This window comes from Oryzias latipes, chromosome 22 (genome assembly GCF_002234675.1).
Source record: "Oryzias latipes chromosome 22, ASM223467v1".
NCBI classification, from domain to species: domain Eukaryota; kingdom Metazoa; phylum Chordata; class Actinopteri; order Beloniformes; family Adrianichthyidae; genus Oryzias; species Oryzias latipes.
The window spans coordinates 18,372,774-18,387,159 of NC_019880.2; the positions used below are offsets into that span (position 1 = coordinate 18,372,774).

General features: G+C 38.7%; 1 protein-coding gene across 2 annotated transcripts in view; it reads right to left on the minus strand.

Moving 5' to 3' along the window:
- The window catches only part of LOC101166267 (leucine-rich repeat and immunoglobulin-like domain-containing nogo receptor-interacting protein 2), a 60,432-nt gene extending 48,333 nt beyond the window's left edge, over window positions 1-12,099 (minus strand). The window contains exons 1-2 of one of the 2 annotated variants that reach the window (XM_011490613.2): window positions 11,725-12,099; window positions 11,126-11,273 (exon numbers count right to left, since the gene is read on the minus strand). The gene's annotated coding sequence lies outside the window, so the exon portion shown is untranslated. The remainder of the gene's footprint in view (window positions 1-11,125; window positions 11,274-11,724) is intronic. The other variant, XM_011490611.2, reaches the window with a different exon arrangement.
- Between the last annotated feature and the right edge of the window lie 2,287 nt (window positions 12,100-14,386).

Here is a 14,386-nt window from a genome sequence, read left to right on the forward strand (position 1 = left end):
TTATCTTTGAATCTCTTTATTTTTGTAAGAACTTTCCCCAGGAGTTGAGTATTAAAGGGTTTTAGACTTTGTAATTCATTCAAGTGCAGGCGCTTCATCTTTGATGCACTTTTAAAGCCACGGTCTCTCTTCTTTTCTTTTTCTACAAAGCACACTCTTTTAAAATCCTGGGATGCACCGCATCTTTGCAGCTATTTTAAATGCGGTGTCATCTGCGGAGCACATTATTGCATCACCGTTATCAAGCGTTACAGGGTCTCTTCTGTTTTTTTCTCTGTGTTGCCTTTTTCTCTTTCATAGAATTAAAATAAATAATTCATTGTGTGTTTAAAAAACCCATCAATGCTTCTTAAGTTGCCATTCTTTTCCCCACATTTGTCATTTTAGTATCTTTTCTGCTTGAAATGCATATTTATTGCGATTATTCATTGTTTCAGCCCTGCTTTCCAACCAAATAAAGTGAGAAGAGGGCTTTCCTTTTCTTCCTAATGCACAAAGTGAACATGGACGTCTTGAGCCATTTAAAACCCTGATGGTCTGAAGGCCAATTACCGCAATCTACACAGAAACCTGCTGGAAAGAGCATGAATTAAAGATGATACTCTCAAGAAATGATGTGAATGCGAGTGCAGGGTGCATCACAAGGAAACGTTTCAGGAAACATTTTTGTCAAACATTTGCTAAACTGGTATTTCTGCATGTTCCAAACAAACCAAGCCTGCTGTAGAATAATGTGAAGGAGGCCCAGAAATGTTTCACATGCTAAGCTTCACTTGCAGACTCATGTATATGTATTCTTTTTTTACAGCATACATGGAAAAAAAAAGTAAATAAATGTGAGGTTCTGGCTTGTGGGGTGTAAAGCGTGACTCCAATTAAAAAGGCTTTTTTGGTTCATTAATTAAGCAATTTGAAACTATGTCAATTTGAGAGCTTTGTTGTAAACACTGATCCCTCTAGATCAGGGGTGTCCAACTCATTTTGGTTCGGGGGCTGAATTCAGTCCGTCTGATCTCAAGTGGGCCGGACCGGTAACGTAAAAGCAAAATAACGGCTTTGTTTTAGTTTTTTTTACTCAATTTGAAAAAATGCCTCAACCAACATAGTACCCTAATCACTTGGGACCAATGGATCTCAAATAATATTAAATAAATAAAAAAAAGAGTGGGGTATTCATTTTTATACAGACGGAATATTTTACATCTGACATTAAAGCAATAAACTTTTCTTTATATCTCCTGGTGGGGCTGAATGTTATACAGTAAACCCTTGTTTTTCGCGGGGGTTACGTTCCAAAAAGAACCCGTGATAGGCAAAATCCATGAAGTAGAAACCTTTTTTTTTAACAATTATTATACAATTAAATACTCAACTGCAACCATTTCACAGGCTCAAGCATTTGTTTCACAAATAAAAATAGATTTGTTTCACAAATCAACAAATAACTTCTGTACTTTACTGTCAAATAATAATTTTAATCATCAATGTGAACAGAAGGCTTCAAATCACAGAGATTAGCCCCGCCCACCGCGACCCGAGTAATTGGATTAAACGGGAGAAAATTTAAAATGATTATGAAAAAAATACAAAGTACAGTCGGACAAAAAGTGACTCAGGTGTATTTCACTGCTCTACAGACTGAGCCGCTGCATCCTGACTCCGCTCTGCAGTGTTTTCTCCTGTTGAAGCCCGCGGTGCAGGTGTGTTTGTTTGGGAGAAGAATATAGTGATAGGCAGTTGCTGTTGCTCTATTTCTTTGGGTTTTAGAGAAACTCGAAATTGCAAGAGAGTTTACACATACGTATTATAAATTTGGCGAGCTGTTTTACGTACGGGTACATATTAAACTGCAACGTTATTGACGCACAGGTAGAGAAGAAGCGGAGTGACTTTTCAGCCAATCAGAATGCAGAACACAATGCACGATGCAGATCTGTGAAGTAGCGAAACCGTGAAAAGTAAACCGTGTTTTAGCGATGGATCACTGTATTCCTTGAGCACTGCAATCTGTTGATGACATACAAAAAGCATTCGGGTTGGTATTCAGCTTTGTGAAAGAAAAAAAAACTGTCCATTTTCCTGGAAAGCTCCTCACTCCACTTCACTTTTTGACAACATTTTGGTCATAAGGGTGTCACTACTGATCATCCTCATAGCAGGTTAACAGTGGTGAGGCTCATGGGGAACCAAACTGCATCTTACCCAGACACATAGCTGTTAGGTTTCACCTATGGCACGTGCAGAGATATGCTGTTTCACCTGCTTTGATTTTCCTTTGCTCCCCCTAGTGGCGGCATTGCGCATTTCGGTAATTTCTTTAAAAAATCATAACTCGCCACAGGAATGGACTAGAAACTTGCTTTCTTTTTTAATCATCCTTATGGTTTTTACTCTTCATATGTGGGCCGGATTAAACCACCTGGGGACCGTATCCGGCCCGCGGGCCGTTTTTTTGACACCCCTGCTCTAGATTATTCTTTTCCGTTACATGAACATAGAGACATGTCTTTTACAGGCCACTGTTGTGTTTTACATTCTTTCTCTTTAGAGTGATGATTTTGTAAAGCAGCCAAGCAGACACTAAACCTTTTTATTTTTAAAAGTTTAACCCTTGTGCGATCCTAAGCACTTTAACATTGGGAGTTGGGTCATCTAGACCCACTAGACAGTGCTCTGAACCTTTTTTCTTCAATGATTTCTGATCTTCACTGGTGTCCATGGATTACATGAAATCTTTCCACCTTTATCCACCTTTGTCATGGCAGGAAGAACACGTCAATGGAAGGGTGGGGTCATCTAAAATAGCACAAGGGTTACATGACATGGCCATTTGTAGGAAAATACAGTTTCTGTAAATGAATTTGGCAAGAAATAACAACATTAAAACTAAAACTTTTTGAAAGAAATACTCAAAAACATTAATTTAAGCTTATGTTTATTTATATATGGTCACCATCATCAGCAAATGCCACAAGAAAACAAAAAACACAATTTTCTGACACAGGCTTTGACAGGAGTAAAATATTTTTGGCATTTTCTTTTGAAGAATGAAGTCTGAGTCAAAGTTTAAAGAAGGAGAATGAGGTCCAAATAAAAAAAGACCCTAAAAGTGAGGTAAAATCCAGATGACATCAATGTTTTTTTTTTATTTTTACCTGTCATTGGAGATACAAAGTGAAACAGGCAATTTCAACAAGCACATCTAATCTAATCTAAGGTTTTTTTGTAATTTAATAATTACCGTTTTGGATTTCATCCTGATCCATTGGTCAATTCTCCAGGGTCTGTGCCCACAAGTTTTTTTTGTCTTTTGTTTTTCTTTCGGAATTGATACTATTTGTCATTAACATCAATGTCATTATTATTTTCTTTTTTCATTAACATTAGTTTTATTCTTAGTATTTTTTGTTTGTTTTCAGGGGCAGGCTACAAAAAGCTAAATTTAGCTTCTCTCTGCTCCTTTTCAAACACGTTTGTATTGTTTATTTATTACATTAGTGTTATTGGAGCTGTTATTAGTATCTGGTTTGCCTCATATAGATTGTATTTTGATTATTACCACAATTTAAACTAAATGAATAAAACATATAACTAAAAGAAGTGGGGATAGGTTGCAGCAACCTCCCTACAAAGGAGGACGGATGGATTTCTTCCCTTTTTTTGCTGCCAGAGCAAAGAGATGTAGATTCTCTTGCGTGTTCTAAAGTGGGCTGGTTTTGAAATAAATTGCAGGTTCCTTAACAAAAAAAAGAAAACCTATTTACCAGGATTGACCCTTCAGTGTTATTTACCTTTTAAATAATCAAATGAATTTTGTGCTGCATATTTTGCTCAATGACGAAAAATGGTCAGTAAAGGAAAATGTTTAAATGACAGGAAGTCTGCTTTGTGACATGAAGATTACACACTGTTGTTTTCTTTACTCCATCTGTATTTAACTAGACAATATGCAAGACTTTATTAGTCAGACATGTGTAAGTGGAACCAGTGAGGCAGTGTTTTATAGCCATTGCTCCTCTGCTGTTTTATTATCTCTCATACGTTCAATCCAGCTGATTAGCCCTGTGTTGGTGGGTGGGTGGGTGGAGGTTGCCGCTCACAGGAAACATTTGTGATTCATGAGATTCTGCTTCAGTCATTTTTGTCTCCCTTTTTATTTTTAATTACAACTGGAATTATTCATTTCTTCAGTTGTGTTTTCCAATATCAAACGCTGTTGTACTTTGATGAAATGGAAGCACAGAAAGGAGAAAAAATAATTATTAAAAAGCAGCAGCAGCAGCGCCGGTCTGTATTTAGCCATTTTAAGTGAGATTTAGCCTTATCCATTTATTTCCAGACAAATAAACTGATGTCACCCAAAGAATACTGATTGGGTGGGACCATAAACAATAATTTTATTATGATGTGTCCACCCTGCTGCTGATTTAAAATGTACCAAAATAGTAAGGATAGTTGATTTAACCCCTACACCCAAAAAACCACATTTGTGATAAACAGAAAATAAGGAAATAAGCATTACAAATGTTGGCAACATGTGGCTATACATTAAATTATAGAACAAACGCGGATTGCCTATGATTTTAAACATACATATTTTTTTGAATGCTCAGGTCAACAATGGATTCATGTTCCAATTTTTTGGTGTTTAAAAAAGTATTATTCAATAGAACCATTTCCATTCAATGGAAATTGTAAAAGATTTTTCTGGGGTATATCTAACCCCACCTGCTCAAAACGTTTATCTTTCAAACAATGGAGCGCTGTCCAGGTTAAACTTTTTCAAGGGCTGCCGTGGTGCAGTGGTTCGTTCTCTCACCTCAGGAAAGCCCTGGTTCGAATCTCGGCTGGGTCCTTTCTGTGTGGAGTTTGCATGTTCTCCTTATGCATCTTTTTCTGGGTACTCCAGTTTGCTCCCACAGTCCAAAAACATGCTTTATAGGTAAATTGGTATCTCCATATTACCCCTAAGTCTGCATGTGAGTGTGTGGTCTTGAAACGCACTATATTGACCTGGTTAGGGTACTCTGCCTTGACCCAACTGTAGCTGGGTTAGCACCAGCGGCCCCATGACCCCAAAAGCCATTCAGTGGGTTTTCAAGGTGGACGGATGCTTCTCGAAGTAATAGAATATATATACTAATTTGACGAGAAGTTCATTTTTAAAATTGTATCCAACCATTTACAAACAGCTTCCACGCTGCATCACGTGTCCTGTAGTGTTCTTCTGGCAGCTCTTTTTGGAGCTCATAGTTGTCCCAAAAATGATTAATTGCACTTGTTAAAGCTCATATCCAACTGCAACTGTCATTATTGGATTCAAACCATCATCTACTAAATGTTGGACACATTGTGTTCTGATGGATGTCTTTGTGAAGCTCAAGCTTTTAAGAATATAACCAGTTTGAAAGCTGAATAACTGCTGCGCGTTTTAAGCAGCTCTAATCCATTGAAAAATCTTTACGGACTAAATTTATCTCAGTTTTGGCAGCGGATTAATTTACAGCACAGAATGTGTGAGGCTGAAACAAAGAGACTGTTCACATTTATTACACTAATAGTGAAGCTTAAGTGGATTGGCTGAAAGTTAGCATTCAATAATCAATAAAGTTACTTTTTTGAAAGGATGAAGAGGATTAGGAAGAGGACATGAACATTAGGATTTGAATCACAAGCAGAGACAAAAGTGAGGAAGACAGAAGGTCTTGCTGGACCACAGTGTGAGCAGCATTTTTTTCCATACAATTCTAACGTAGCAGCTTACTGGATCATATGTTGAGTCGGAGGCTCATTAGATAAATTTGGACATTTTGAAAGACGCATTAAACAACCCTTTGAAATAATTTGATCCGTTCGTTTGAAGTCGTCTGACCCCCTCCTGTTCTCCCATATTAAATGTTCTAGCTCCACCACTGCATGCGTACAAATGCGTCTTTAAGGTCACAACATTTTATTAAAAACAGAAAAATTGACACTTTTTAATTTTATTATAGGCATATCAGAATGTAGAATGCAGCAGTGCAGCCTCATATGAAACTGTTCCCATCAAATAAAGCGGCAAAATGGTGGAAGAGTTCTTGATCTTAAATAGTTACTGTCTACAGATAAAGCGTTCTCCTTTCCATGCAGATATTTTAAAACATTATTATAAAACCAGTGTGTTCACCACAGGAGGAAGATGCCAGAGATGGTGGGTTTCAGTGTTTGTGTCAAACTACACACTATTGTGAAAACTACAACGCTGTGGGCCAAAAAACAGCCACAGAAAATAAATCTGTCACACAAGGAATTCATATTCCAATCACTCTAAGACGTTGGGGGGCATTTTGTTTTTGAGAGGCACTCAGAATATTTCCCAAAGTAGCCATAAAAATTCAAAGCAGAAGAAAATAGAAGATGTTTTTTAAATAGAGATTTTAGGCTTAGGAAGTGACCATGATACCTTGTAGAAACAAGTCTGTAACAGGTTAACTTGAACACTTTAAATAACCTTTAATTTTATTAAATTATTTTTGATTTAAAAGAGGTCTTTAGGGAAACTGGACTTTTAAGGTTAATCTAAAAGGCATTTCGCCTCTCAATTAACTGTACAATGTGTTTCTATGGGTAACATTAAAATTTTTTTTCTAAAATATACATTTTGATGAGTATTTGTTTAATCTTTAAATCTGAGGCCCCATCCCATGCCACTCTGCCAGAACCACCTGTCACCCCTCAGGTCAAACTTCTTCAATGTGCCACTACTACTGTGATAAAACCCAGATTTGTTTTTGTGCAAAATCAAGTTTACTTCAAAATGGCAAATAAAATAATATCAAAAATGTAAAGAATGAATCAGCATCTTCAACCAAACTATTTTTATAGACATAAAAAAGAACTAACACTACAATGAGGAGTTTGATTTTAGCTGTAGATGCAGATTCTGGCTCCCTTTATGACGTGGACATCATGTAAAAAGCATATTAAAAGGTCTTGTACTAACACAAACATGCTATTCAGGTCATTCCCTGTAAAACTGTCTTTATGACTGTGGACACAATATGCAGAAAAATTCCTATTTGTTAGGAAAAGATTTGATACACAAGTAAGACGGTTCGTAGCTCTTATAACGACACAAAACAATCTGGCAACAAATGCAAGGGAGAGGTAGACTAAACAGGAGGAATGATTAGACAATTACACACAAGTGCACACATCAGGGAGGGTAAGTGATAACACTGAGGGAGAATTTACACTGTGAAGAAGAAGTCAAGACATCTGAAACGAGAGGACAACAGGAAGTAACAAAATTAACCAAAATAAAAGCAGAACTAAAACTGCCCTCGCCCAATACCTCACAAAAACTTTCCTGTTGGTCTACGGTCAGGACCATAAATGAAACAACTCAGATGCCATTGAAGTGCAGACTTTCAGCTTTTATTCCATGGGTTGAACAAAAAGATTGCATACAAATGTGAAAAACTAAAGCATTTTTTAAACACAATCCCTTCATTTCATGGGCTTGTAAGTAATTGGACGAATGAAATAACATAAAACAAAATGGTTATTACTAATATTTGGTTGAAAACCCTTTGTTGGCAATGACAGCCTGAAGTCTTGAACTCATGGACATCACCAGATGCTGAGTTTTCTCCTTCTGAATGCAATGCCAGGCCTTCACTGCAGCAGCTTTCAGTTGTTGTTTGTGGGCCTTTCTATCTATAGTTTAGTCTTTAACAAGTGAAATGCATGCTCAATTGAGTTAAGATCAGGTGATTGACTTGGCCATTCAAGAATCTTCCACTTCTTTGCTTTAATAAACTCCTGAGTTGCTTTGGCTGTATGTTTTGGGTCGTTGTCCATCTGGATTATGAAACGCCCCCCCCCCCCCCCCCCCCCCCCCAATCAGTTTGGATTCACCTGGATCTGTGCAGACAGTCTGTCTCTGAACACCTCAGAATTCATTGGGCTGCTTCTGTCCTGTGTCACGTCATCAATAAACACTAGTGTCCCAGTGCCACTAGCAGCCATGCACGCCCAGGCCATCACACTGCCTCCACCGTGTTTTACTGATGATGTAGTGTGCTTTGGATCAGGAGCTTCTCCACGCCTTCTCCATACTTTTCTCTTGCCATCATTCTGGTAGAGGTTGATTTTGGTTTCATCTGTCCAAAGAATGTTTTTCCAGAACTGTGCTGGCTTTTTTAGACGCTTTTTAGCAAAGTCCAATCTAGCCTTCCTATTCTTGAGGCTTATGAGTGGCTTGCATCTTGCAGTGTACCCTCTGTATCTACTTTCATGCAGTCTTCTTTTTATGGTAGACTTGGATATTGATACGCCTACCTCCTTGAGAGTGTTGTTCACTTGGTTGGCTGTTGTGAACGGGTTCCTCTTCACCATGGAAATGATTCTGCCATCATCCACCACTGTTATCTTCCATGGATGTCCAGGTCTTCTTGTGTTGCTGAGTTCACCAGTGCTTTCTTTCTTTCTCTGGATGTACCACACTGTTGATTTTGCCACTCCTAATACTGTGGCAATTTCTCACATGTTTTTTTTTAATGTTTTCTCAGCTTAATGATGGCTCCTTTCACCTGCATGGAGAGCTGCTTTGACCGCATGTTGTCTGTTCACAGCAAAATCTTCAAAATGCAAGCACGAGTCCTCTAATCAACTCCAGGCCTTTTATCTGCTTCACTCATAATGACATAACAAGGCAATTGCCCACACCTGCCCATTCAATAGCATGGAAGTAAACTGTCCAATTACTTATGATCCCATGAAATGAAGGGATTGTGTTTAAAAATGCTTTTGTTTAATAAATAGGGATTATTACTTTTTAACGCACGCCGTGGAAGCCTGAACCGTCCGACGCAAAACGGAGTGCGTTAAAAAGTGATAATTCATACTTCGAAGGCCATTAACCCGCCTATACCATTGTTACTTACAAAATAAATAAATAGTAAACCGTTTTTAGTCCTTAATTGTTTTTTTGCAATTTGGATCACTTTTCTGCAGACAATTTGTTACGTATTTGTATGTGACAAATATTCCCCGTCGCACCGCACCATCTCTGCGGTCAAGACTCTGCGATATAAAGCATATAGGGTTATATAAAATAATGAGGAAAAAGGTTGTTTTAAAGAAGCCGATGCAGTGATACAAAACATTTAAGCTAGGTGACCGGAACTTCTTTTTTCACCGTGCGGTTATCCTGTAGTATATCATTTTTTAATGCACACCCAGCAGCCAATCAGAATCGAGTATTCACCGGACCATGGTATAAACTCATGATATTACTACAAACCATTTAGTCTATTAAATTCTTTGTCCTCTGTGATTCTTATGAACAACTCCGCTGAGCCCGACGCCGCTTCTTCCGTGTTGCTGTCAGTAGCAAATACTGATAAACCTTCCTACAGTGCCCTCTAGTGGCTGTATAAAAAACCCACACATAATTCGCAACTGAGCCTAAAAAACACAACTAATAAATGAAAAATATGATACCTCTATGGTTTGATCACAACCTTTGGGAATTTTCTTGCGTTTAATGTTCATCTTTTATTGTTCTTGCACTCATGTCTTTTATGTCAAGCACCTTGTGTTGTACAGCATGTTATTGAAAGATGCTCCACAAATAAAGTGATTGATCGATCGACTGGTTGATTGATTACCATAGTGTGAAAGCCCGACATCCACCTACTGTGGTTTTACTTGAAGGGGTTTGTCTAGACTAGAGGAAAACCCCAAAGTCCACAGTCAGAATCTTGTCCATTGATTCACAGAAACTTGCAGAAGTGGCCCTCACACTATGCACCACATACATCACTACTTAGCCTGCACAAACTTTGATCCACAGGGAAGTGTTAGTGCATGAAAAAAAGTGTTTGGCTTCTGTTTTTTGTTTTTTTTTGCTTTTTTTGACTCCAGAGATCCCAAACAAACCGTGATGTGCTACTTCTCAACCTATTTAGCTACGCTCATGTCATAATCAGCATGCAAACTGTGCAGTATGCTAATCTACAACAGGGGGTCAGGACCTCCCAGACAATTTGTGTGGGTTGCTGTATTGTTGTGTTGGAAGGATTAAAATATCTAGTCTAGACGATGGATAATGAATTACGTCAGCTGGTACCAAATGATAAAATTGGTGTAGGAGGTTTGTGGATTCCACAGCATGGATGCAGTAAAGTCTGCGACTCCCAAAGGTTGAGAGCGGCTCTGGTAAGATGACTATGAAAAGTGTCTCGATGTTCACGTCCAAAAGCAGCAGGCCTGTCAACGTCAGACAAAACAAACAATAGAAGGTTGAACGGTTGGAGGTGCGTGTAAAGAGGGAGGGGCGGAGGCAATTTCACCTTTCCATTATCTGCTTTCCCAACCCCCCACCCCCACCCCTTCCTCCGCACACACTCTTAATGAGGGATAGTTTTCTCCTCGCCTCTCATCTCTCTCCTCTCTACCCTGCGTTCCTCAACATCTCGAGGGAACAAACACACCCTTGACAGGTTGCCATGGAAACGCCTCACACACACACATACACTTTCACTGGCAGACACACGCTCACACTGTCTCTTGATCTTGCAGCGGCAGAGCCAGCATCCTCTCCTCTCCTCCATTAGCATCCCTCTTGCTTGGAGACAGCAAGGAGACCAAACCCCAAAGGTAACAGTGACCCCTCCCTCCACCTGAATGTATTTGTCACGAGAGAAGTTCTGGAAAATGTTTAAAAAAAAAAAACGCCTTTTTTTTACTGTTCGCCAGAGCTTCAATCTTTATTGTTCGCAGCAGCCCACAAATACATTTCCTCCACTTTCCTCCTGAACTTTGCTCCTCATTATAAAGATAAGAAGGGCCAGATTAAATTTGCACACAATTACCATAGCCGTGCCATACTCAATTAATGCACATGGAAGTCAGAGGCAGAACAGACTGGAGCCAGATAGACCCTCTGCTGAAGAATAACTCGTTTAGAATTCAGCCCCATTTCTCATACTTAAGGTCGGGGCAGCAGAGCCCAAAGTTTTATTTTTTACACACATAAAAGCAAACTTCCATGCTATTACCGCCCTCCTGCAGGCTTTTAGAGATCCAGTGGTGGAGAGTGGTGATGGGGGGGGGGGGGGTTAAAAAATGGAAAACTCACTTTGTCCCTTAGCTGCAGGGCCACTTTGACCCACAGCAGAGCTCCAGCTGCCAACTTCACAAAGAGCATGTGTCATCCCTGCTGTGAGGCTCAGGGAGCGCTTTATCTATCCACCCTGTGAAGTGTGTTCCTGTCATCCAGATGGAATCTGTTGGTGGCAACAGTGCGGTGTGGAAACAGCATCAACAGGCCGGATTCGGTTTAAGACTTCTTCATAAACCAAACAACAGAAATTAATCTACTATTTTTTTTATCCTCATGAAATGATGTGAAAATCATGGAAACTAAAGCAGACTGTTTTTTCCTCCATCTCAGAGGGAGGCACAGCTTCTTTCTCCAAAATATTTATTTTCTTCAAGAAAATCCCAAATTGTTTTAAAGAAATCTTACAATTTTTCCTTAGAAATCATCTCCCCTAAGTCTCCTATTATATGAGGGACTTTCCCTTATATTCAAATGACTAAAACATGATTATATATCACTGAGTGAACAGGTTTTTTAATGGTTTTACATTTCCAGGGGACACATTTTGGAGTTCAAACATAATTAAAATAACAAATAAAATAATTATTTGCTATTACAGCATGTTAAAATCTTACCTTTCACCTGCGCATCTACATGCCAAAATCCACCTTCACGCTCTTCATCCCTGTAGGAGTCCGCGGCGCGCACCCTGGCGACGCACTTGCTCAGACTGTCAATGCAATCCTCGGAGTTTGTCTGCTTCTTGTGGTAAAAAGGAAAAGAAAAAAAAAGGAAGAATAAACTAAGTAGGTAAAAAAAACAGAAAAGAGCGCAGTTTTCCTAACAGTGTCTTCTGTCTTTTGAATTCCTGATCCTCCCCACCGGTTTGCAGGCAGCTCATGCGCCGAGTTGAACAAGGTGTGGGCACCGCGCTGGATGACAGCGAGAGGCGAGGAAGAGGAGGGAGATATGGACAGAGATGCGTCAAACCCTGAGCTGCGGCTTCATAGGCTGGGAGTCTGCCTTCAGAGTAAGAGCCTGACACAACTGTTGAGGTCTAAAAACAGAGTCACACCTTGTTCATGTGAGATTTAACCCGCTGGAACTGAGGAGTAAAAAGTGAATTTTGGAATTTTTAGATAATAATAAAATAAAATAAAAAGACCCTGTAATATTAATAAGCTTTTCTGGCCAATAATCAGTGTAGAATAATGTGTTCATGTGCAGGATGGATTTTTTAATTTTAATTTGTTGGTAAGAACCTATAATTTAAAACGTTGTTTTCCTTTATTGGATTAAATATCAAGTAATTTCAAGCTGGTAAAAAAAAAAACTTTTTGGGTTAAATAAATGTTGCTTTATCTCATCGCTCCTGCTCCTATAGATTTGTAAAACCCATTCATACACTGCCTTCAGCAATGTGTATTCAAGCCACAACTTTCAATGATAAGTCTTTGTAAACGTACGTGTCGCTATCTGTAACCGCACCGAGGGCTGATCTTTTTTCGATAGTTTTTATTTTTACATTTTATTTTTTTATTTTATTTAACAATAAAATACAAGGTTTAAAATCTTGGAACAACAAACATACAAAAAACTATATGAATTATGGGAGAAAATCTAAATAAAATGGCTTAACTCATAATGTTGGCGACAAAGAGTAAGCACTGTCATGTTCGCATAATGCGGGCACCAATTAGATCAAGTAGCAACAGTCTGCATTTGCCCGTTTCAGGCCGCCACGTTTAAAACTCGCATTCACGCCTCTGCACATTTTTTTTAAACCTTTTTTAAGTTTCCATGACTGTTTTCGAGCTCTATGTACAAAACATGCAGAAATTGAACGCACATCAGAAGTTAAAAAAGGTTGCACTTTGACTAATCCGACTTTGGAATTATGGATGCCGTCAGTGACGTGCATGAATATGCTTTTTAAAAATAAAAATATAAATCAATTGTTCTATTTTAGACATGTCTGCTCTATGATGACTTTTTTCTGTGTGGGTTACAACATTTGATTGGTAAAAAAAAGTATCTAATTTACGAATTTCCTGTTCAAATGCATGAGAAAGTGGCAGGTGAGGCACCGGCAGCCTGTGGCCCCCCTAAACCCAGACTCCACTGCACACACTGACTGAGCTGCAGCTGACGCCTGTGCTTTGTTTCGGTCTATCGTCATAAAAGACAACTCATTTTTAATCAATTAATTTTCTTATTTCTTGCCAACTGTATTATTTACATCGGTGCCTGTTTGCGACTCATTTAGTCTTTTTCATCTGCTAAAAATTCGCATTAGAAAATACACAAGGTGAGGCACGCAGTACACGTGTCTGTAGGCAGAGGGCGCTGGTTATCCAACAGAATAGAACAACAAATTAAACAATAAACTGTTACTGTTGCCAATCAAATGGTGAATGAGTTACTCTGCAAATCTGACTGATGATGTCAGGGTCTCCCCAGCCACGAAACTCACCGTCACCGTCACTGGATAGTTAATCATGTAGGAGAAATTAATAATTGTGCCCTGCTGGAATTTTATGACACCAAGTCTTTCCACCACTTTAACATTTTGCACCAAGCCTCTCCCAACTTTAGGGGGCGCACATTCGCTAGTAAACAGTAGAACAAGGTGAAGAAGAACGAAGTTCCCGCCAGACCTGATGTGTTCTTTAAGGCGTGACTTGGTGTGAACTACGTTTCTTTTCTTCTTTTGCTCGTTTATTAGGTCATGTCCACCCTCTACAGTTGCAAGAGTCTTGCTGAAAAGAACTAAAGTGGTGCAGATCTCATGATTCTTGGTTTGCTTGAACACGAGGATGATGTAAATTTAGCTTTAGATTTAGAAATCTAAAGTTTTTGTTTGGTGCTGACGAAAACAAAATACAGGCCTACTAGACAGAAAGAGGTTGCTGAAGTAAATGTTACTTTTTCCACCACTGCTCAAATAAAGTTGCAAATGTAAGATGTGGAAAAAAAGAGGCCCCATTTAAAAAAAAAAAAAAAAAACGTTTTCTGTCTGTGATTTTTTTTTCTCTTACAAATTCCGACATCAAGGGGTTATAACTGAAGCCTCAGTAAAAATAAAGATTTTGCTCAATTTAGTTCCATCTTTCTTATGTTTTCATTGACAGTTTTTGATTTTTTTTCTCTTCATGTGTTTTTGTGTTTTTTTAAATTTACTGAAATAATTTAGTGCACACACTTTCTTGTTTTCATTTTTAGAAAAAATGATGCCGATTGTTTCTGGATTTACTTTTTGACAGCATTTACACAGTTTTTCCCCATACTGTTGTGCAA